Source organism: Ascaphus truei, chromosome 17 (assembly GCF_040206685.1).
Source record: "Ascaphus truei isolate aAscTru1 chromosome 17, aAscTru1.hap1, whole genome shotgun sequence".
NCBI lineage: Eukaryota > Metazoa > Chordata > Amphibia > Anura > Ascaphidae > Ascaphus > Ascaphus truei.
The window spans coordinates 26,933,445-26,958,439 of NC_134499.1; the positions used below are offsets into that span (position 1 = coordinate 26,933,445).

Here is a 24,995-nt window from a genome sequence, read left to right on the forward strand (position 1 = left end):
CAAAACCCTACATTATCCCGTGCTCCTAAAATAGTTTCTTCGTGACGACACATTGCTTTTCCATCCTTATCAAATACTCCAATGCAAAGCACCGCTTCCCCTTCCTGCTGCAGTTTAATCACTGAACACAATGATAGAAAGAAAGTATTTGAACGCCTAAGATGACCCAATTTGGAGATTTTCTCAAGGTGTACATTTTTAACATATGACACTTTATAGACCGTAGTTAACCAAATTACAACATTACCCTCCGCCTCTCCCCCAGTTTCATCTTCCTACTACCCCCGCTACAAAATACCAAATATCAATACCTTTATGAAATTGCAATGTACCAAGATGACTATTGTACCTATTCCCTTGTCTCCCCTTTTTCTTTTCTGTACCCCACTAAATATGCTGAAAAATAAATAAAAAACACAATAAAATACAAGTTAAAAATCGAGAAACGTGAAAACTAAGAAAATACTGTATACATTGTCCAAATCCTGAAGGAAGGCATTCCAGAACATATTATATTATTTATAAAAGGCAAAATACTTTCTATAATGAACTGCTGTGTTGACTCTTTGCTTCCAGAGGGGCCTGAAACACCCTTTCACAGGAGAAGAGGCCTTAATCTCAAACAGTGCTGTATTTACCCTTCATTTGTTGCATCAGTACCAATTACCCCACAGCGGCTAATCTTCCCAATGCAGGGAGAAATTCAGCGGGGATATTACCCAGGAGTCTTTGCAAGCTTTTCATCTTCAGCATACTGTAGATCCATTTCTCTGGGCTAAACTGTCGCTTTAAAATACAATTTCTTCAACAACAAAAAGTTTTGAGAAAAGTACAGAAAGTTCAAACCATATATGACACAGCGAGGAACCCGGTGGTTTTGCAGTTTTAGCTGATTTCCCTAAAAATAGCTCAAGTAGTGGACAGGTGCAGTCCAGTTTCTTTAGACCAGACGCTTTGAAGTTTACCCCTCAGTCACACACATACCCAGGTCTGCCATGCTTATTTTATTCATCACTGCAGCCACCTGACCCCACAATAATACCTAGTATACATACATGTTTTAACAAATACCATCTCTTCCACCCCACAAAACTTTTCCCAAAGAGGATCAATGAAGAACTCAACACTGGTATCCGTGTCAACACTCTCCCCTTGGCCACTGAAGGACCTCACCCCTTTCCTTTGCAATATTTGTTTCAGATCTGGGCCGCAGGAAAGGACTTTACATGATGAACCCAAATGGAATCTCCAGCGGTCGGGATTTCCCTGAAATAGGGATTTTATTTAACTCTGGGGCCGGTTCCCTGCTATGTTAATTCACTATTACTGTGAATCCCTCTTATAGATTTAGGTCATGAACATGACAAAATTCCTGGCAGTTGCCCGGCGCATGGAATAAAGAGCAAATCCTTCCTACACGGGCAGTGCTCCGAGATCATTCCTGTGATATGGGCAGGAGGGGGAGGCTTCCTTAAGATGGCTGTTTAAGTACAGGATGCAACAGAATCTACCAAGTCATGTTCTTGTAGGTATTGTAGGTAAGCAGAGTGAACAGGGAAGACTTAACCAGTCTTATTAACCATGGTGCTTACTGCAGTTTCCCCTAAAGAACTCGACACTGTGTTACTTTAGAGCTGACAACATCGACCCTTATTCTACAACCTGCGATGGCAATGACCCACGTCGGAGTTTATAGAACAAGGGCCATAATCAGAGCTTTGCAATAAGAACGTTTACAGAACTGGTTACCATGTGTGCGTAATATTATTTACATAGTGCCAACGGGCTACGCAAACATCAACACGGAGAGAAGTGTTTGGGACAAAGAGTATGACCAGGGAATCTGTGCCCCACTGAGCTTACACTTTAAAGAAAGGAATGTTAGATATAGGCAAAGGCTGGATCGGGGAAATACAGAAAAATATGTAAGGTGAATGGCACACGCCAGTGATCGAGGTCAGTGGTTTCCAACATTTTGGATAGATATATTATATATATATATATATATATATATATATATATATATATATATATATATATATACACACACAGTGGTCGACAAATCGCCAAAAAATCTACTCGCCACCTAGTACTACACGTGAGCTGCTTGGGCCAATAGGAACTCGCCACGATGTTAAATCCACTCGCCCGGGGCGTGCAAATGTATAGGTTTGTCAAACACTGTATATATATATATATATATATATATATATATATATATATATATATATATATATATATATATATATATATCTGTACCGTATTAGCCGAGTGTAATAATCAAAAACGAATAGATGATACCGTTCTGCGGCAAATGAAATGCTTTTATTTGCGTGAGCTTTCGAGATCTCTTCTTCCGGCGATGTTACAATGGATACAGCACAAAAGGTTTTTACATAAAAAACTATGCATCCTGGAATGTATCTGTGACTGAAGCCTATCCCTCCCCCCTGTGCAGTATGCGATTTATGACTTTAGGTGTTAAATGGTCCCTGAATGTTAGTTATGGAAGAGTATGTGTATGTATGTAAATATTAATTTAGAAAGCACTCACAGTGTATACAGCGCTTTACAAACGCTGTGTGGGGAGTGGGAGTGTATACCAATGGTGTGGGTAGGTGTAGAAATGTAAGAGGGTGTTGCATAACTATTAATGTGTGTAGATACTATGTGGTCCCTATTGGTATATAGGTAACGAATTACATTGTACATATGTATGTGTAAGTGACAGCTGTGTGTACATTCATATAGCGCAGTATGTATAGACATGGCCTTTAGCCCTCATGGGAAGAGAGTTCTCGTGTCAGGGTGGTGACTCATGAAGCTGCGGCCTCGGTTTAGGCCACCGCTAAGTGTCCCAAACAGTTGCACACATTTGTATTCATGCAACCATCTCTCTTTCGGTGTTCTAAGATTATCTTTGAGTATGGCCACCTTCAGATCGTTCATCTTATGGCCAGAGTCAGAGAAATGTTCACCGACAGAACTGTCTCTTGTTCCGCGTGTGATGCAGATTCATTCTTCTGTTTAACCCTTGTCCCATCTCCTGTGTCATATATATATCAATGAGCTACCATCAACCTATCTAACATGCCACAGTCCTCACTTTCATCGAAGATGGATTTCCCCCTTGAAAATTCACTTTCGAAAGTACCATGTCTCTTTTGTAGATAGATACATTGTAACAAGAGGAACAGATGCATTACCATACTGTTCATAGAAGGGATATGAAGATATCATATGAGGAACTGCTCTCAAGAATTCTGGGGGAAGAACTTTCTAATAATTAAAGGCGCATTGCATGTTTCAGCATAAATTGAGTAACTATCAAAAAAATGATAGAGGGGATCCAATTGGATACAAAATAACGAGTGGACAAATTGTGATACGCAAACGGTGTTTAGTTTAGCCTGACTAGAGTCAGCACCATAATTCATCATTTAGTTTAGAAGAAGTTTTTGTTAAGACAATGGGATACATCGATGTATCAGGTAAAGGTCTAGGTCAGTGGTTTCCAGTCTTGTTTTGGTTAAGGAACACTAAGTGAAATTCTGAGGAACCCCCAACCCTCTCTAATAGTGCGTCTGTAATCAGATGCATTGTAAGGAACCCCAACCTTCTCTAATAGCATGTCTGAGATCTGATGCATTGTAAGGAACCCCAACCCTCTCTAATAGCGCGTCTGAGATTAGATGCATTGTAAGGAACCCCAACCCTCTCTAATAGCGCGTCTGAGATTAGATGCATTGTAAGGAACCCCAACCCTCTCTAATAGCGCGTCTGAGATCAGATGTATTGTAAGGAACCCCAACCCTCTCTAATAGCGCATCTGAGATTAGATGCATTGTAAGGAACCCCAACCCTCTCTCTAATAGCGCGTCTGAGATCAGATGTATTGTAAGGAACCCCAACCCTCTCTAATAGCGCATCTGAGATCAGATGCATTGTAAGGAACCCCAACCCTCTCTAATAGCGCGTCTGAGATCAGATGCATTGTACGGAACCCCAACCCTCTCTAATAGCCCGTCTGAGATCAGATGCACTGTAAGGAACCCTAACCCTCTCTAATAGCGCGTCTGAGATCAGATGCATTGTAAGGAACCCCAACCCTCTCTAATAGCGTGTCTGAGATCAGATGCATTGTAAGGAACCCCAACCCTCTCTAATAGCGCGTCTGAGATTAGATGCATTGTACATTTTTCTGTATTGGATACCATTTTCAAATGACCAGAAAATTGCCGGGACCCCTTTAGGGATGCCCAGGGGGAACCCTAGAGTTCCTAGGAAGACTGGTTGAAAAACACTGGTCTAGGTCTTTTGGTTGCCGCTATTTCGCCGCGACCAAGTGACCGCCGGCGTTTAGCCGCAAGTGACCTCGCCGCAGGGACACTGAGCCGCCAGCTGCTTTGCCACCAAGGCAAGTCCCTAACTGTATCCCTTACCCTAAAACCCCCTAACACTAACACTACCCCCTACCCTAAAAACCTTACCCTAATTACTAAAACCCCTAAAGTTATTATCCCCATACCCATACCACTAAAACCCTAAAATGTAACCCCCTACCCCAACCACAAAAACCCCTAAAGTTAACCCCATACCCTGAAACTTAACCCTGTCGTAGAAGCGGCCGGCGACGGAGGGTCACTCTGAGGCTAAACACCGGCAGGGACTTCGTCGCGTCAGGATGGCCGCGGCCAAAATGTCCCAATCCGTCAGGTACGGCGTCTCGTTTTTAACATGTAGTGCTCCTTACATTTGTTTCCTCGGAATAGGCACCAGCATGGTTATAAAAATGCAGCGGCCCTGTGTTGTACAAACGCCTGCTAAACAACATCAGGAATTTGTATTTGTCTCATTTACAAGGGTTGTAAGCAGATTGCTCGAGACAGATGGAGGGGAAATGCCTGCAGCAAAGGCCTCTGGGAACAGAAGACCCCCGTCAACCCGCTCATTCCAGGATAGCTGCCATATGAGGACAGGCACCCACCCTTCTGTGATAGACACTGAACTCATTATCTGACATAGCGAGCCAAGCAGGAAAACAAGACCCCACCCGTTCATTTGACTCATTACAACACTGGGCATGTTTTATTCCATTAGCACAGAACCTTGTGGAATTCAAAATGCATCTTTCAACCGAGATAACTGTATGGCGAATGTACTGGTCTTTGTAGTTGGAGACGTGCACAGGTTCTGTATGACTTTGAATAAGACACCTTATCTACCTGTGCACCTATGGGTGCAGAAGGGAGAGGAAAAAAAAACTCACCAATCTCATTAGGACAGGGTTTTATTGAGCTTATATTGCTCTGTTATCTAAACTGTACATGGGTTATTCCAGTGTTTCTCAACCAGGGATCCTAGGAAAAAAACCTGGATCAACCCCCCCCCCCTCCACCCCCACCCCCACCCCCACCCCCAGCATCTGACAATACAATTAACCCTTTCTATGCCAGAAAGACCAGCTGTGTAAAAGAATCCCAACTTAACAAACCTTGTTTCTTCCATTGCCGAAAACCCAGGTTTCAAACTGCATCTAGGAAAGCTTTGTAGTCATACCTAGTACTGCTTTATACTGCTGCCAGTTTGCCTACAATCGAGGGAGGCACTGATAGGTAAAGCTACTTAACCCCTTCTGAACCAGGGGGGAGCTTGCAGCCACGTACAGAGCATAGAAATGAATTGCGCCTTCTTCATAGGATGCAAATAATATTCTGTGTAAGGCCTCGGGCATGGTCAGCGCTTACGCTCGGCACTGAGCCGCTGCAGCCGCAATGAGAGCGGCTTTAGCAGGGGCTCGCTTCCGCAAGCGTGCGTAAGTCTTAACAAAATTTTACATTTTCACGCTCATTGGAGCGCAGGGCCGTTCACGTGAGCGGGTCGCCCGATGAGGCCGAACCAGCTCCATGATGTCACTGGCCCGCCCCCCGACACACCCCCGGACGGCGCGCGGTCAAAGGCCAGGGAAAGCACCCGCTTTCCCTCAGCCTCAGCGCGCCTCCGCCCGGCATCACTCACCATGGACGCAGCCTAACCGTCCATTTCCGCTCAGAAGCAAATCAATAAGGTGCGGCTAAGAACTTTGCCAGGAATTGGGACATGAAATGTCCATAGAACTTGCCCCTTTGCATCCAGGGAAGAGGAGTTGGTTTTGCTTAACCCCTTAGCCCAGGGGTGGGCAACTCCAGACCTCAAGGGCCACCAACAGGTCAGGTTTTCAGGATATCCCAGCTTCAGCACAGGTGGCTCAATCAGTGGCTTGGTCGAAGACTGATTGAGCCACCTGTGCCGAAGCAGGGATATCCTGAAAACCTGACCTGTTGGTGGCCCTTGAGGGCTGGAGTAGCCCACCCCTGGGCTAGTCGCTATCAGGACCTGAAACATATTGCTTTGGCAGAGAAGCGGAATCTGAATTTTGGTGGCCAAGGGACCCTACCCCGCCACCGCTCTGCCGCCGGGCCCTCAACCGCCAATAAGGTGTTAATTTAAGGGGTTCTAGCGGTCAGGGTAGGAGTTCATGTTTTTAGGGCAGGGGGTAGCGTTGGTATTAGGGGCTGTGATTATGGGTTTTAGGGTAAGGTTAGGGGCTTACCTTGGCGGCCGGCGTAGAGATGTCCTGGCAGTGAGGTGAGTGGCGCTACAGGCCGGCGGAGATTTGGTTGCGGCAAAATGGCCCGCGACAAAATATCCTACATCGCAGAGAAGGGGTTGTCTCCTCAACCTCTGCTTTTTAGTACTCGGGATGAGCAGAGCAGTTGTGTTTTCACCAGATAACTCCCCTCCCATCCTGTATCATAAGACAGTTTGGGATACCCAGAATCCATTGAGCATCTCCCAAAGTTTAACCAGTTTGTCTCTGTACACCAGTGGTTTCCAACCTTTTTTGGGTTATGGAACCCCAGAATTCGATTTTTATGGAACCCCAACCCCCCCTCCCCCCATCTTTCCCCCCCTCCCCCCATCTTTCCCCCCCTACCGGAGCAGGCAGAGAGAAGACTAGCAGTGAGCTGCCGGCTGCTGCTGCTTAGCTCAGGAGACGCCGAGTCACTGCTATGTTGGGGTGCCGCCGCGACGCCGGTTCTGGGACAGGTGGGAGAGTTGTCCCGGCTCTCCCCCAATGGGGGCTGCGGAACCCCTGAGGGGTGCTCGCGGAACCCCGGTTGAAAACCACTGCTGTACACTATACGCAGGGATACAGGCAGATATAGAACCCCCAAAAAAACTATTGTGTCATGAGCTTCCTCTGCAGGCCCCACCTTGGGCTGACTGCCAATAAAAATCACTATAGCCTGCCCTGCTACCAGTGGCGATACCGCGAGGATATAGAGTGGTAAAGAGTTCCAGTACTTTTTTCTTATAGTTTTAAAATATTAGAATTAGTCCAATTAAACAAAAAAAAAAAATCTCCCCCTTGTTTCTTATAGCATAATCCTTTTGAAAACTATGTGTGAATTTCCCACCTTCCTGTATAAAAGGGTTATACATACACGCATTCAAGTGTTAACGCACTGTGATTGGAGCCTGCCACCATCTATCATATTGGGGGGTGCTGAGCTGCATCTAATGCCCCCCCACACACACCCCAACAAAAACAAACTGTTGCCTGGCTTGGTGCTGAAGCTTGGGCTGAAGGAGCGGCTCAGTGAGTAAAGACTCTGACTCTGGCACTGAGTGTGAAGCAGGGGAACCTGGTTCAGTTCAATTCCCGGTGTCGGCTCCTTGTGACCTTGGGCAAGTCACTTTATCTCCCTGTGCCTCAGGCAGCAAAAACATAGATTGTTAGCTCCACGGGGCAGGGACCTGTGCCTGCAAAATGTCTCTGTAAACTGCTACGTATAACTAGCAGTGCTATAGAAGAACGAACAATTATTATCTATAGTGCTTCGACCACTTGTCCTAACACTTTTGCTACCAGAAAGGAGCAGCTATGGGGTTAAGACAAGGGTCCCTTTCTGGCAGCAGAGCCCTTAAAGTGGCCAGGTATCCCTCACAGGGTGCCTGGCATCCAGCTGCATATCAACACCCCATCAATGAATGGGGAGGGGGAATCCACACACCGTCTGTATTTTGAGCAACTGTACAAAAGAGGCGGAAATCAAAAGAGGCGGAAATGTTTAGCTATTTTTAGCAGCAGAGCACGGGGTTTTTTTATGCTCCGCTCATTTGGACAACCTGCGCATAAAAACCTCGGAGGTCCTTTTCTCAGCAACAGGCGAAATCTAGATCAAAAAGGGACCTCCTGGGGTATCAAGTGCCATCTCAGGCTAAGTCATTATACCATCACCTCCAAAAAAAGTGGTTTGCAGGCCCCTTCTGGCAGGAAAGGGGTTTCAATAACATGGCAGCACCCAAAGCAGCTCCAAAGGACGATATTATTATATAGATTTTAGGAGCCCACTGCCTGTATTCTTTGAAAAGACTTCCAAAAGTGTACAGGCATACCCCGCATTAACGTACGCAATGGGACCGGAGCATGTATGTAAAGCGAACATGTACTTAAAGTGAAGCACTACTTTTTTTCCACTTAGCGATGCATGTACTGTGCTGCAATCGTCATATACGTGCATAACTGATAAATAACGCATTTGTAACAGACTCTATAGTCTCCCCGCTTGCGCACAGCTTCGGTACAGGTAGGGAGCCGGTATTGCTGTGCAGGACGTGCTGACAGGCGCATGCGTGAGCTGCCGTTTGCCTATTGGGCGATATGTCCTTACTCGCGAGTGTACTTAAAGTGAGTGTCCTTAAACCGGGGTATGCCTGTACACAACTCACTACAACCCCTGCACGTCTAACTCTGTGATCTTACATCCGATAAAGAGAAGGAACGCCTGCATTAATTGCCACGGGTCTGACCACCAAATGAAATAATAGTGGCGTGTTTGGTATATTCCTATCGGATTAAACACTTTGCATCATGCTGCGATGTAGTTCATATAGTTGAAAATACAGTCCGTGGGATAACTATGATCAGTTACTAAAAAAACACGTGGGATTTATAAGGGCTTATTAGTAGAAATAATGTTAGTACGGCTAAAGGATCAAAAGGACGTAACACAAATGCCTTTTTGTACTTGGAGTAATTAAGCTAAAGAATGTGCTCAGAGAGCGTAGGTGCAGGGACTGCAGAGAGGAGAATTTAGGCTGAAACTGGAAAAGTTCCTTGATGAAAGCAAGCATGTGGTTTTAAGAATCTACAGCGGGGTAACTCCAGCCCTCAAGGGCTACCAGCAGGTCAGGTTTTCAGGATATCCCTGCTTCAGCACACGTGGTGCAGTCTTCGACTGAGCCGGTGATTGAGGCACCTGTGCTGAAGCAAGGATATCTTGAAAACCTGACCTCTTGGTAGCCCTTGAAGACTGCAGTTGGCTTCCACACTACAGTATATTTCACATGTAAAGTTAAAGGCAATAGGCAGGGTGCAGCTATCCAGGTGTCTGCAAAGCAGCACATCCGATGTAGAAAAGCAGGACAGACAATTTCCAAAGGTGAGATCTTATTCCTCAATGCTTCGGCTCCCAACGGAGCCTTTACCAGAAACGTTGAGAAATAAAATCTCACCTTTGGAAATTGGAGTGCCTGTCGTGTGTGTGACAGATAGACAGATAGACAGACAGACAATGCAAGAACCACAAGACTGAACTCAACTGAGCCAACCGCTTCTTGATTCAAATACACTATGGTAATGTCCCACAGTAATGACATATAAACACATATATACATCGTCTAGCACAAGAATACCTCTTTCACAACTGTAAGGTTATCAAAACAGAGATCAAACATCACCTGTGCAGTAGGATCACTGTTGGTAAAAGTACCCCTGGTGGGACACACACTGTTGTGGCTTCTAAACTTCAAGATGCTGCGGGGGTAAAAGCCAGCACAATATTCATACCACGAAGGGTATTTTTCAAGTTAAACTGTAATAACCAACTAAAAACCAAGAAGCCGAGGCAGAACGGATACACGTACATTAACACAGGTGTAGGACACGCAGGTGTAGGACACTGCCGGACGTATATATGGTGACCTGTTAGTCTGTCACGTGGCACAGAGCTGCAGGTAAATCACATAACTTTGGGTGTAAGGCATTACAGAAAGTGTAGAACATGGGGTAATTACTGTCAGTGTATCAAGTGGTCGGTCCCATTCTGTCAACTTCTGTGTATCTATTATGTTCTCTAACAATAAGAGAGAACAGGGACATAAGGAATCGGGTTACAGTTAAATACACACTCGGCTAAATTGAAATCATAAAAGTCTATGAGAGTTTGCATACAGTAATACACCGCCCTACAAGCCAATTATTCTACTCAATATCAATAGTGAATACAGATAACCAGAGCATACACACATTCAGTTTAGGCTATATATTTGCCATGAAACATACACAATCTTAGCAAGTTATAAATACAAAGGATACAGTATCAAATTGGTAGTGTAGGCACCTGCTCATTGTGTTACCTTGACGTAGTGGCAGCTTAATATGTTTTGGGCAAAAGATTAACTAAATGACCCATAATTATAAGAAAAAGCCATTTGGAAATGAATCAACTAATTTGTCATATGAGACGCGCATCGGAGCGTCTGTGTTTACCGCTGTATATATTGGTCATTGTTTACGCATTTTCCTTCGGTGGAAGCTGTACAGAGTATAGGAAAACAAAAATAGAACTGTTTATCATGTCCCTTGTTACTTGGGGCCATGTGGTCACTTTAGGTTGAACTGCATTAAGGCAACAAGACTTGCATGTGTGTATATATATATATATATATATATATATATATATATATATATATATATATATATATATAGCAGTTTGAAAGAACCACAAGCACTCCGTCCGAATCAACAAAATACTGGGTGCAAATCCTATAAAATTATTTAGGCAATACGATACCGCATCAAGATGAAATATCAGAGGCAGCACTCCAAATGGTAATCAAAATATTGTATTGAATCCACAAGACATCATTCCAACGTTTCGGTCCTCAAACGGGACCTTTATCAAGGTGCTGTGGTAAAGGTCCCATTTGAGGACCGAAACGTTGGAATGATGTCTTGTTGATTCAATACAATATTTTGATTACCATTTGGAGTGCTGCCTCTGATATTTCGTCTTGATGCGGTATCGTATTGCCTATATATATAAATATATATATATATATATATATATATACAGTGCCCACAGTGTACTCAGTGCTTTACAAAAGAGACCATACAGTACAGAGAATTATAATACATCAACAAACAAACAAAAATCAGATAATAGGAAAGGAAATACCTCACCGGCGTGCTGCCAAATGAAATAAGTGGTCACCCTTCACTCTCATAGGAAACCCAAGCTGTAAACCCCTAAGACTAGTGCGTTGACCCAACATGACAGCGAAGACTGGTCCAATGAGCACAGAATAGGTGGCACTGTGTATAGCAGTTGGTGTGTGTATTACAGGTGCAGGATGTTATATTAATGGATACCATAAGAAGCCTGAGAAAAGGCACATGCATGCTCTGAGAGCACAGGAAAGGAATATACAGCTAGAGATAATGGGTTTACAGGCACAGCATGCATATACAGTACAGGGGATGCTATAGCACGGATTATCTGAGCCACATCATGTATCTTGATCCCTTTGCTGTTGGAAGGGTCAGCAACGCAAAGGCCGGCAGTGTGCTCATCCTTCCAGCAGGCAAGGTGTTAATCAGGCATGCCTTACCTGGGCTCTGAGTGACACGTCTGCACAGGCTGAGCTCTTTGTCTCTCCGAGCTGTGGCAGTCACTGGCTGCAGTCCCTGCCTCTCCATCCCAGCCCAGGGCTGATGTCAGCACAGGCGGGGAGGCTCTGGGGATAACTAGGGTGCAGGGAGCCAATGAGTGAGGAGGAGGGGGCGTGTCCTCTGCCTGGGGGGAGGGGCTGCTGTTAGAATGAAACTTTTATTCTGGGGGAAGGTGTTCATGCAGAATCACAGTACCACCTGTCAGGGGCTGGGGAGATGCAGGAGTACAAGAAGGGGGAGGGGGTCGGGAGAGACGGAGAAGGGGGAGACGGAGAGGTGGGGGGGGGGGAGAGATGGAGAGGTGGGGGGGGGGGGGGAGAGATGGAGAGGTGGGGGGGGGGAGAGATGGAGAGGTGGGGGGGAGAGATGGAGAGGGGGGGGAGATGGGAGAGGGGGAGATGGACAGGGGGGGGGGGGGAGATGGACAGGGGGGGAGATGGACAGGGGGGGGGGAGATGGAGGGGGGGTATGGAGAGGGGGGGGGAGATGGAGAGGAGGGGGGGAGATGGAGAGGAGGGGGGGAGATGGAGAGGAGGGGGGAGAGATGGAGTGGGGGGGGAGATGGAGTGGGGGGGGGAGATGGAGTGGGGAGGGAGAGAGGAATCAGGGGAAGAGAGGAGTGGGGGGGGAGAGAGGAGTGGGGGGGGAGAGAGGAGGAGGGGGGGGGAGAGAGGAGTAGGGGGGGGAGAGAGGAGTGGGGGGGGGAGAGAGGAGTGGGGGGGGGGGAGAGAGGAGTGGGGGGGGGGGGAGAGAGGAGTGGGGGGGGAGAGAGGAGTGGGGGGGGGGGGGAGAGAGGAGTGGGGGAGGGGGGGAGAGAGGAGTGGGGGGGGGGGAGAGAGGAGTGGGGGGGGGAGAGAGGAGTGGGGGGGGGAGAGAGGAGTGGGAGGGGGGAGAGAGGAGTGGGGGGGGAGAGAGGAGTGGGGGGGGAGAGAGGAGTGGGGGGAGAGAGGAGTGGGGGGAGAGAGGAGGGGGGGGGAGAGAGGAGGGGGGGGAGAGAGGAGGGGGGGGAGAGAGTGGGGGGTGGGGAGAGAAGGGTGGGGTGGGGAGAGAAGGGTGGGGGGGAGAGAAGGGTGGGGGGGGAGAGAGGGGTGGGGGGGGAGAGAGGAGTGGGGGGGGAGAGAGGAGTGGGGGGTGGGGAGAGAAGGGTGGGGAGAGAAGGGTGGGGGGGAGAGAGGAGTGGGGGGGGAGAGAGGAGTGGGGGGGAGAGAGGAGTGGGGGGGGAGAGAGGAGTGGGGGGGGAGAGAGGAGGGGGGGGAGAGAGGAGTGGGGGGGAGAGGAGTGGGGGGGGAGAGAGGAGTGGGGGGGGAGAGGAGTGGGGCTCGAAGAGGAGTCGGAGGAAAGAGAAGGGGGAGAGAGAGGAGAGGGGGGTAGAGAGAGGAGAGAGAGGAGGGGGGATAGAGAGAGAGGAGGGGGGCAGAGAGAGGGGGAGAAAAAAGAGGGAGAGAAGAGGGCTGAGAGAGAGGAGATGGACGAGTGGGGGGAGGGAAGAGAGCAGAAAGGGGGAGAGAGGAGAGGGGTGGAGAGAGTGGAGAGAGTGAAGGGGGGATAGGAGAGGGAGGGAGGGAGAGAGGGATGGGGGGGGAGAGAGAGGAGATGGGGGGGGAAGAGCTAGGATCCCCCTGTATTCCCTGTTTTGGTGAGTGTAAGCTCTGTATGTGATTTTGTGCTGTGTTTGCTGGTTCCAGACAAAATAAATTCTCTTTATTGAACTGCATTGTTCTGCCTGGTTCCTTGATCCCCGTGTGAAGTTCAGGTCTTCCTATTCTATTCCGTGATCATTCTCACCTATTCTATTCATACTTAGGGTTGCCAAATGCCCCTTATATATATAGGATTGCCCCTTATTTCCTTGACTTGTTCCGTTGTCCTGGAAAGGTCTGCCGGGACGCATAATTATCCTGTATTTTAGTGCCTTGATGTGTAATGCCTGAACTTATAATTACTATAATTAAATCAATCATAAAAACATAATAGATTTGTACGAGAGTGTAATAGTACCTTTTACAATAGATGTCGCCTTACTACATTATTAAAATAAAGTTAGGACACTGCCTGGTCATCTCATAACACCATGACCCTCACCCCTCTAGGAGTTACTTAATCTCCCAACGACACGTGTTAGGTCAGTGAGCATCTTTCCCTGCCCGGCCAAGAGCAGAGAGGATACAAACCAAGGAATAGAGCAGTCACGCGGGAGATACCATTCAGCTCGAAGTGTTAGCAAATCATTCATCGCTCATTATGACATCACACGTTCATATTAGATTTCGGCGTCCCTTATTACACAAACTTCAATGTGGCGCGCTTATTCACACTTCCCTTTCCTCCTTTAAAGCCGCCTCACTGCATTCCCAGCCTTGCTGTACATCCATTAACTGCTTAACACTGCCCAGTCATGGCTTAGGCTGCGCTTACAGTACTGGCGACTGCGAGGTCGCGCAGTGCCGTAGCAAGTACATGCTGACGTCACGCGGCGATCGCCGAAAAAGTCCAAATCTTTTGACTACCGGCGGTCGCGCCATCGAGGTCGCGCCCACTATGGGCACCCGCGACGGCACGGCGGAGCGATTGCCGGTCGTCAAAGGATTTTGACTTTTTCGGTGATCGACGCGTGATGTCACCGGCACGTGAGCGGTACAGCCATTGAGGGCGAACGGCTCATGGCTGCCACCTCCGCCACGCCCCCCGGTCGCCCACTGGTCTCCTGCACCACCAGAGCGCATGAATCGCTATTGTGACGGCGACAGCTGATGCAAGCTGTCGCGTTGCCGTCGCCGTAGCCCTAACTATAAGCACAGCCTTAGTCACTACCAACTACAGTCCAGCACTCCAAATGTACCTATTTAACAGGCACAGTATCTGTTTTGGGGGTTCTGGACCTACAACAGCTGTTCCTTATGAACCCCTTTCTACCAGAGTGGGAGCAGGGGACAGCTCCTTCCTGCAATCATTGCTTATTTATTTATAACAACATTTATACAGGCAGTCCTCGGTTATCCGACGCAATGCGTTACTCAAAATGGCGTCGGATAGCGAAGCGTCGTAAAGCGAAACCCGTTTTCCCATAGGAACACTGTTTAAATCAAACGTTCCGTTCCTGAAGGCATTTTTAACGCTAAAATACACAAAATATTTTACTCAAACAATAAGATTATGCTGCACACACATACATTATGATGTAAATATTATATTTATTGAATCCAGAACTGTATAATAAAACTGTTAGACATGTTTAAAGGCATAAATACCCCACTAAACCCTCACACAGACTGATCTGGATGATTTCTCTGACTGCAGCCTTCTGATTTACATAATGTTGCAACTTTGCAAAGCGTCGTAAGAGCGTCGGATAAGCCATTTTGGCGTCGTAAAACCGGCCATAGGGATGCATTGGACAGCGTCGGATAAGCCATTCGTCGTAAAGCGAAGCGTCGTAAAACGAGGACTTACTGTATAGCCCCTTATCCAGAGCGCTGTACATAATTAGTAAAACGTGTTTGGTTGGTGGGCAGGGAGGGGACATTATGGACCGAGCTATGGGTTGGGAGCATTTAAGAGCTTGCTTGGTTGGTGGGCAGGGGTTGGGGTAAGGTCTCTGGATGTAATCTGGTCGGAGGCATGGTGATGGGTCTGACAGTGGGGACAGTGGTGTCAATTGGATCTATAAGGTGGGTGACTTTGGAGGGTATTGGAGCGGCTATGGGAAGGTTTAGGAAGGGGTGAGGGTAAGGGAGATCATGGGCGTTGGGGAGGGTGGAGTGAGGGAGAGGATTGGAAAGGAGGTAAATGGGGGATCATGGAATGTGATGGAAAAGAGATGAGTTTTGAGTTGCGTTCGGAAGATAGTTAGGGGGGGGGGCAGATTGGATGTGGTGGGGGAGTTTGTTCCAGTGGAGGGGGGCGAGTAAGGCAAATGATCGGAATTGAGAGACGCCACAGGGGTTTTTTTTATTGCTTGTAGCTCAGAGACTCCAGTTACCTGGAGCAACGGATGGTGACATCCCTACCAATACCTCAAAGTAGGTGTGATACGGGTTTTTTATGTGGGATTTTATTCCCCCTTATAATGTGTGTATATTAATATATGCAAATAAATATAGAATTTTGATTGCACAGTGCGTCCCAAATATAAAAATCTTACAATTACATGTTTGGTGCCCTGCTTTAGAGAAATAATGTGACTTGCCCAAGATCACAAGGATAGCAGACACTTGTGAAATTGGTGAAACCCAGGGGTGCCAGATATAAGAAACATCCTAAATCCAAAAGAATCCCTTCTGCATTGCTCTCATGCACGGTGGGTAAATAGAGGGACAACATTATCCAGGGTACAAATAATCCCTTAAAGCCATTCTATTCAATAGAACTTTCTGAGTAACTTTCACTTGGAAACTCATCTATCCCCTAAATACAGGAGGAACTAAAGTGCACCTATTATCCCATAGCACATGCAGGTCTGTACTATAAAGATGCAGGTAGCAGGTCTGCGACATACCCATCATATGCTCATTTACATGGTGTAGACAGAGGCACACACCCAAATAGATACAAATAAACCAGAGAAAAGTGTAGCCAGAAGTGCAAGGAATTCTAGACAGGTGCTGAAACCAGACACGTATATAAGAGCATTAGCAGACCTAGTGAACTTAGGACGAGACAGGCACATCAGGTAACAGCGTATCTGGGGGTGCAGCACCCCTATTCCACATGTTAACTGTTGGTGGCGTGCAGGTTAAATAGAGTAAGGCACTGCAGTAATGTGGTTACCAGCTGGTTATTACCCTTCTGGTAACCCCACTTCAAAAATTCAAAGAGGCATTTTTATGTCGTTGTTTTGTTTTCAGTGTTGCCTGTGTACACAGCGCTTGGTGCTGTACAATTGGAGTAGCAAAGGTTCAATTATTATTTGCCCTGTAGCGTTTACAATGAACTTTTGTGTTTGGTGCCAACACACGCTTGGTGCAATGCGGCACACTGCAAGGTCAGGGGAACCTTAACCCCTCGACTGCCCTTTGAACACCAAGGAATGGGTTGATATTTTATTAGGTCAGGGATGGCCAACGCCAGTCTTCGGGGCCACCAACAGGTCAGGTTTTCAGGATATCCCTGACAAACACAGATGTAAATAAATGTAACAGTGGACAGTATTTCTCTTGTTTTTCGGGGCCTAACCACATAACGCAGGGGGTGCTCAACTCAAGTCTTCAAACTCCCTCCACCCCCCCCCACCCCCCAACAGGTCAGGTTTTCAGGATGTCCCAGCTTCAGCACACGTGGCTCAAACAGAGGCTCAGCCTTGTGTTGAGGCAGGGACTGATTGAGCCATCTGGGCTGAAGCAGGGACTGTTTGAGCCACCTGGGCTGAAGCAGGGATATCCGTTAAAAAAAACTGACTTGTTGGTGGCCCTTGAGGACTGGAGTTTGGCTGCCCCATGCATTAGGCAGTGAATGGGGACCACACAGAGGTAACAGACTATCTTTCTTTCCATGACAATTGAACTGTTTCAATAGTGCCAATGCCCCGCAGTACACAGGGAGCAGCCTGACAGACACAGGCCCCACAGGGAATATTTATAATCGGAATATGGTGTCTGTAGGCAGTTTGTCTCCATCCTTCCTGCCACACCTGTGACCCGAGCTGCGGTTAAACAGGAGCTGCCGGGAGCCCTCTCCCCCACACATTGTGGCATGTATGCCCCACGTGCCTGAAATGGAAGTGGGATTGTGCTTCTTTGCACTGCAGCCTTGTCTCCCTCCCCCTCTGCTTCCTCCCAGCACCACCAACCCTATCCTGACCCTGGGGTAGATTTGCTAATGCATTTATAGATCAGTCAGCCCAGTGCCTGCAGCAGGAACATCTAAATAAGCCAACAGCAGGAGCCTGTCCTAATAACGGGAATTATTTATCAGCACTTTGGCAGTGAATGCTGCACATTGTGCAACCAACAATATAGGCAGAAATGCACCAGTGAGACGTGGCCCTTTTGGGGCGTTAATAATATATGTATGGTACGGTCCGCATTTTGCATTGTTCCCAGAAGCCAGTGCAGTAACCGCATGTCAATGACGTATCGTCTAAAATATGAGCTGGCTTCCAGTCATTTAAAAACTCCCTGAAAACTCCCCTTTTCAGGGAAGCTTATCTAGCACACCCCAATTACCCGCCCCGCCAACCCTATTGGTACCAGCAGTGTGGCTGGACCAAACTCCCGACCTAGGGTGATCATATTTGCCCCGGGTAAACCCAGGACAAATGTCACGCATGCGTGAAAGGCGAGATCCGACTGCGCATGCGCGGCCAGCACCGATAAAAACCAGGGCAGTGGCCAGAAAAGTCGGGACCCGGGACAAACGGCTAAAAACCGGGACGTCTGGTCACCCTACCCCCACCCCCAAACCTTAATGGGATCAGCTGTGCAGCTGCACCATACCCCACCCTGTGCCACAACTCCCACAATGAGCAGCCACTTTACCTTCTGTTTCAACATCTCCCTCATTCCCTTTAGATTGTAAGCTCTCGGGATCAGGGCCCTCGTTACCTCTTTGTATCTCTTTGACCTCACTTGTGTGTAACCGTTTAGGTATTAGACCTAACTCTGTACCACGCTACGGAATATGTTGGTGCTTCACAAATAGAATATAGTCATCGCCTTCGGGTAATGTTACAGGAGGTACCGCATGGTTCCTTTTTACGTCTCGTTTTTAACCCCCTCACGGCAACACAATGTGTTGCTAGTCCCTCCGGTAGCCAAAGGGTTAAAGAAATAGAGCACTAGGGATTTGGCTCACCATATGGTGTGGCCACGGGGTCTCCTCACATTCCCTGCCCCAGGCCTCTCTGCCAATGATGAGATCAAGCAGCCACGTGCCTGCACTGGACACCTAACCCCATAGCTTCCAGACGGACAGCAAAAGGGATTAATACATTAATGTTCTGCCAATAACCATCCATATCAGCACTCTCTTATCCCCGTGCGGTACGTCACTCACTGGTGTTTCCAACTAGCCGTAACATCAGCCATTCACCCCTACTGCCTTATATCAGGGACGGCTAACTCCTGTCCGCAAGGGCCACCAACAGGCCAGGCTTTAAGAATATCCCTAACTCTCACATCCACCACCAGTCTAAGTTCTTTCAAAACTAAAGCTGTCTCACATTTTAATCTGGTCCGTAACTGTTACATACGCCTATAACATATATCTTCTCTAACTGTGTATATAATGTATATCCTGTTCATTTATGTAACTGTATTTGTAACCATGTATTATTTGTCATATTAACTATAACCAGGACATACTTGAAAACGAGAGGTAACTCTCAATGTATTACATTCTGGTAAAACATTTTATAAATAAATAAATACACTTTTTGCCGAGCCTCAAAGACTGATTACGTCACCATATCAGTTATCTTTCAGCGAAATATCGCCAGTGTGCGAGACACGGTATGCGTCCTATACAGTCTGAGCAGTAAGGGAATTTGGGAGAATTTAGCAAATGTATGTATATCTTCATCTACAGTATACAGCACCATGTATGCACATAGCGCTTCACAGCAGAAATACACGTGACCTAATAACATAACACAAATGAGCATATTACATGAAATTGCGATGCACACTGACTGAATGCTCGGCGAATCGTCTGACAAACCCTGACAAAGCCGCTGATTTTTTCGCATGCGAAAGCTTCGCACATTTCTGCCGGTATGCTTGATTTGGTTACAAAAGGCAGGATCTTTCGTTGCCGATAGAAATGCGCCCTCTAGTGTCCTTTACTGGATCCTTTGTGATATATATATATACACCAAACCTCAAACAGAAATTAGTCAACAGCAAACATATATGCCAAGATCCCACAGCCAGTCACAACCATGGAACACTCAATGTTAAAGGATCATACAGCTGCACATCCAGGAATGTGGTTTATATAATTCAGTGCAACAAATGTGACCAAGGATGCTACATTGGGGAAACCAGCCCAAAACTTCAAGGCAGAATGAATATGCGCAGACACTGTATACTCCACCATAAAGAAGGAAGATACTGCTCACCAGTGGGACATCATTTCACACACCCAGATCATTCCATAAATGATTTAAAAATCAAAATCCTCAATGGAATGTTTAAACGCACCCAGGAACGGAAAACATTTGAACTCAGAATGATAAGACTCTTTGACACCAAAATAAGAGGACTTAATGTGGATATGGAGTTTCTCACACACTATCACAATGGTTTGTAATCCTGCCTGCCAATGTTCTTATCCAGTACTCCCCCCCCTACCCAGCATCCCCTTCCCCCTTATCTAAATCTGCTTTTTTTTCCCCTGCCTTCTAAACCTGTTTTAGCATTGATACCTCTGTAAGCTAGTATTGCTGAGCTGAAGAAGAGAGCAGGACTCTCAAAAGCTTGTCCTATGACATACATTGTAAGTCCAAATAAAAAAGGTATCACCTAATACTGAAGAACTCATTTATTCTGCACTATCGCAACTGGACTAACACCGCTATTTCCGTTTTATATATATATATATATATATGTCAATTGGCACTCCCATAAACAAAGTATGATGGTTGGTGCATGTCCCATAAAGATAATGCAGTTATACGATACCGTTTGGAATCCGGAATCAAGTGACAGCACACAAGGGGTTAGTTGAGACAAAAAGTGTATTTAGTGAAAGTGTTACATCATAAACCAACGTTCCGGTCCCTCCACGAGATCCCCACACGAGCTGGTTACTCGTGACAACCCCCCAGCTCTTATCGCTCGCCGAACACGTGAGTGAGCAGCCTATTTTTTACCTGAATCACACTTAGCAAAACTTTATTGCACTCCATGTGTGTTTCTCTCACTTTTATACATACCTGGATGTGAGTGTGCGCTCCTGACCCTTTGTTTTCGCGACACATACAGTAATAGTATTATGGCAATTCCGTGCCAAATTTCCGCCAGCCCTGAAACATTGCAGCCTGGGAATTAATTTTAACCCCTTTCACTCCCAGGGCTGCCTGCAATGTAAACGGGAAAAAAAAGGCTTGGAAACCAAGAATCTGGGAATGCGATTGCTGACTTATCATTTTCGACCCGAGTTTTACCGAGACGGAGAAACGTTTACGGCCTGTTAAACATGGTGGGGTATTAACCCCTTCACCGCCATGGGGGGACGGCAGCTAATTGCCTCTTTCGCCGGTAAAATAGGCGGATATGTTAGCCCTTTCAATGCCAGGTGCGGCCTGTGTTCGTCATTAAAGCATGACCACTGACCCGTCCACGGTCAGAGAAGCCAGTGAAAGGTTCAGTATGAATATATCCACTGTGAATTGCCGCTGGGGGATATAGTGCAATGCGCTTGCCTGTGAAGTGCGTGGAGCATACGCTGTGTTCTCACAGATGACTGTCACAGCTGTGTTGACACAATACACTTTCGGAGCTGCGTGTGGTTAACGTCTCTTTGGGAAAATGAATCAAATCTTTTATTTACGGGCTGAGGAATTTCCCTTTCTGACCCCTGGTTTCTTTAGAAAGAATGCGCACTGCGTGGAAGTATCGGAGCGCGCCTACTGGCGCAGGGCACGCTATAAAAAAACTACAACGACCCCATCACTGAAAACTGATGTACAGCAAAGCCCCGCTTTCGGCAATCCACCGATACGGCGGTACCAAGAAGGGGGCCGCCATGTCTGGGCATGCGCAGAACGGGCCAGTCCAGGGTCACGCATGCGCAGAACGGCCTGTCCGGGGTCACGCATGCGCAGAATGTTTTTTTTTGCCGATGTTGCGCATGCGTAAAACGGCGCATTGCTGGTCTGCGCATGCGCACATAACGAGAATCGCCGGTTCCGCTTTCCGGCGATTTTCGCTTTGCAGCGGGTCCTTAGAACGGAACCCGCCGCATGACTGGGGCCCTCCTGTATATACTGTATAATCACACAGCATCAGCCCCACTTATCTGATCTGAGAAGCTATTGCACTATATTCCAAATGGAAATAAATATCAGTGTTTTGTTTAAATGATACAGAAAAATAGCAGAAGACCTCTACAGCACAAATCTGATCACTACACCACTGGAACCATTGCAGCATCCTGTCCTTGTAAGCTCAAAGCGGCATAGATTGCCAATTATTACGCTTGCCATGGGATGAATTCCTGAACCCTGTGAGCACAGCAAGGTTATGGTACAGTCATATTTACAGCAGGTGCGCAGTCTCAGTAAGTGCTTTAATAATAATAATAATAACAACGTAATTTAATATAATGCTTTTCCCCCAATGGGACTCAGAGCGCGTCAAAATTACAGTATAGCGCGCGGTACGCAGCACATAGGATTGTTACAGACACAGGTCCCTGCCCCATGGAGCTTACAGACTATGTTTTTGATGCCTGAAGCACAGAGATAAAGTGACTTCCCCAAGGTCACAAGGAGCTGACACCGGGATTGAACCAGATTCTGCTGCTACAAATTCAGTGTCATTGTTTATAGTTAGTTAGTGTCTTTACTCACTGAGCTTCTCCCTCTGATCTATATTTGCTTGAATGTAAATCAGGTTAGTGTTTAAAATGGCTGTAATTCGCACGTTGAAAGGAAACTCTTTCCTTGAGGTTGTCTGTGGCAAAGTAAAAACAAGGGTCGTCGTGGTTGTTTAATGAGGCACACTGTAAGCGGTATAGCACATGCACATTTAGGCATGAGTGTCCCTATTGTGGAGGAGCTCAATACGCCCATAACATAAATTATCTTTAACTGTGCATGCAATGTCTTGTATATAATGTATACCCTGTTCATTTATGTAACTGTATTTGTAACCATGTATTATTTGTCTTAACTCTGTGCCTAGGACATACTTGAAAACGAGAGGTAACTCTCACTGTATTACTTCCTAGTAAAATATTTTATAAATAAATAAATTCAGCACTGCGGTGCTTTAAAAAAGGGCGAATGGGCGATTTTAGATCTGGGCCTAGGGAATTTCATAGGAAGGGGGATGACGCTGGTGTGCGTTCAAGAGATGGGCCCGTAGCTAAGCAAGTACCCCAGGAAACGGGAAGCAGAAATCATTAACAGGGTTTCTGGATTCCGTTTGAGTTAAAACAGCAATGTTATTGGGCTGAGAATTAAAAATCTGTTTTTAGAAATGACGTTCTGGTGGAAGAAAAGTTGATGAAAGAGGTATTTCTAGGTAGGATGGCTCAGCCTTTTTGTGACATGCCTTTGGAAAATCTTAGTGTCTCCACTTGGGGCCTCATGCAGAGAGCAGCGCTGGGAAAAATTGGAGATGTTAATAAATTGAACTTTTATTGGTGTGATTTTATCTCCATATGCAGAAAGGTCCGAAAACTGCATTTAAAATCCTGTCTGCATATGGAGAGTTGCAACCGGCGAGATGTGCGCTGGTGAAACATGTTTGAAAAAAAGCGCGGTTTTTTTTTTGTATTTTCCCTCTCGCCGGTGCGCTCCAGCTTCCTGCCAACTTTTTTTGGCGGAGGTAATTGTAGAATTTCTCTCCATGTTATTGGCGCGAACAGCCACTAGATTGCGATCGCGCCTTTCTGAATAGGGACATTTTTACAACTGGCAAGATTTAGGTTCTCGCCAGTCGCCCGGAGAGTTTCACAAAAAAAAAAAAAAAAAATGGCGCTTTTTTTTAAACTCTCCAGTACCTGCCTTTCTACAGGCATTTTTCTCCAAAAAATGCCGCTATTCCCCTTACCGCTGCTCTCTGCATAGGCCCCTTGGTCTGGTTCCTAACAAAGAGCCAGGGAAGTTTAGACTCATTCACCACCTGTCACACCCAAAAGGGGATTCGGTGAATGATGACAAAGGTAAAGATTAAAAGGTGTCGTATGCCTGCTTTGATAGGGCTCTAGATTCAGTAAGAGAAGCCAGGCAAAGGAACGGTCTTAGCAAAAACAGATATGGCGTCTGTTTCAGTTGGTACCAGTTCATCCTTTTTGTTACCATTTGCTAGGTTGTTTGTTTAATGAATAATTTTATGTGGATATGTTTACTTACCGATGGGGTGTTACATAGTAGATGAGGTTGAAAAAAAGACATAAGTCCATCAAGTTCAACTGATGCAAAATTTAGACGACAGATACTTTATCCTATATCCGTACTTACAGTATATTGATGTAGAGGAAGACAAACAAAAAAAAAAATCCGGAGATATCTCATAAGGGGAAAAATAAATTCCTTCTTCGACTGAGCCACCTGTGCTGAAGCAGGGATATCCGTAAATACAGACCTGTTGGTGGACCTTGAGAATTGGGAGTTGGACATCCCTGATGTGGAGGTATACAAGTAAATGGGCCTGCTACTATATAGGGGTGTGTTATTATTATTTTATATTTTTTTTCAAACAAACATTGTCACGTTTCACTTGCTTTGCACATCTCCAGTTGCGATATGTTTAAATGGTCCGAGAAGAGAGTTCTTTAATAATGGTGTTACAGTGTATCGAGCTTTTCAAACCTCTCAAGCCTCCTCTTCAGGTGTACTGTGAGAGCTATGGCAATTTGAGAAAATGCTTGTATGTTCTCTTTTCTATTTCTGTCAACATAACCTTATGTTCCCAATTTGCGTAAATAAGACCATCCCTGCGGCTGGGGAAGCAGCTGACCAGGTTCCACAACATACTAATAAATAACAAGTATATATTTTAATTAACCAATACAAAAAAAAATTAAAATAAAACCTAACTTGCCCTCCTCAAAGCGCTGTGTGTGATGCAATGTCTCAATAATAATGTAATTAGGGCATATTTACAAACGGCCAAGACACGTCAAGAGGGTCACGTGTGGACAGAATTGTTGTCAATAAGTAAATATGCAGAATTTACATTATTTTGGTAATTTTCAAAGGATTGGGGTGTAGGCAGGAACCTGAATGAGGGTTCCCCCACTCCCCCCAAATCTAGTTTAGGCAGAATTGGCACATTCAGATACTACTAAATACCACTCATGTTTTCTAACTTTTTCCATGTGTTTTGTATACTGTGTTAACAAGAAAGAAAAGCCACGAGCTGAAGCGTTAACACTATTGTATGAGACGGGAAATGTGACCCATTGCGGTGGTTCTGAGGACTCGTACCGGAGAGAGAAACGCTGCAGAGATTAAGCAGGGAATGGGAATGTCAAACTTCTTTCTTCCCGCTTACCTGTGCCATAAAAAAAAAGGAGAACCGAAAGATCTAGAAAAAATAATAAACTGGCT

General features: G+C 46.2%; 1 protein-coding gene across 4 annotated transcripts in view; it reads right to left on the reverse strand.

The window, feature by feature from the left end:
- CAMK1 (calcium/calmodulin dependent protein kinase I) overlaps positions 1–11,830 on the reverse strand; it is a 94,701-nt gene extending 82,871 nt beyond the window's left edge. For 3 of the 4 annotated variants that reach the window (XR_012788593.1, XM_075574385.1, XM_075574387.1), the window contains exon 1: positions 11,719–11,830. The gene's annotated coding sequence lies outside the window, so the exon portion shown is untranslated. Of the gene's footprint in view, positions 1–9,786; positions 9,868–11,718 lie in introns of those variants that run through there. The other variant, XM_075574386.1, reaches the window with a different exon arrangement.
- Between the last annotated feature and the right edge of the window lie 13,165 nt (positions 11,831–24,995).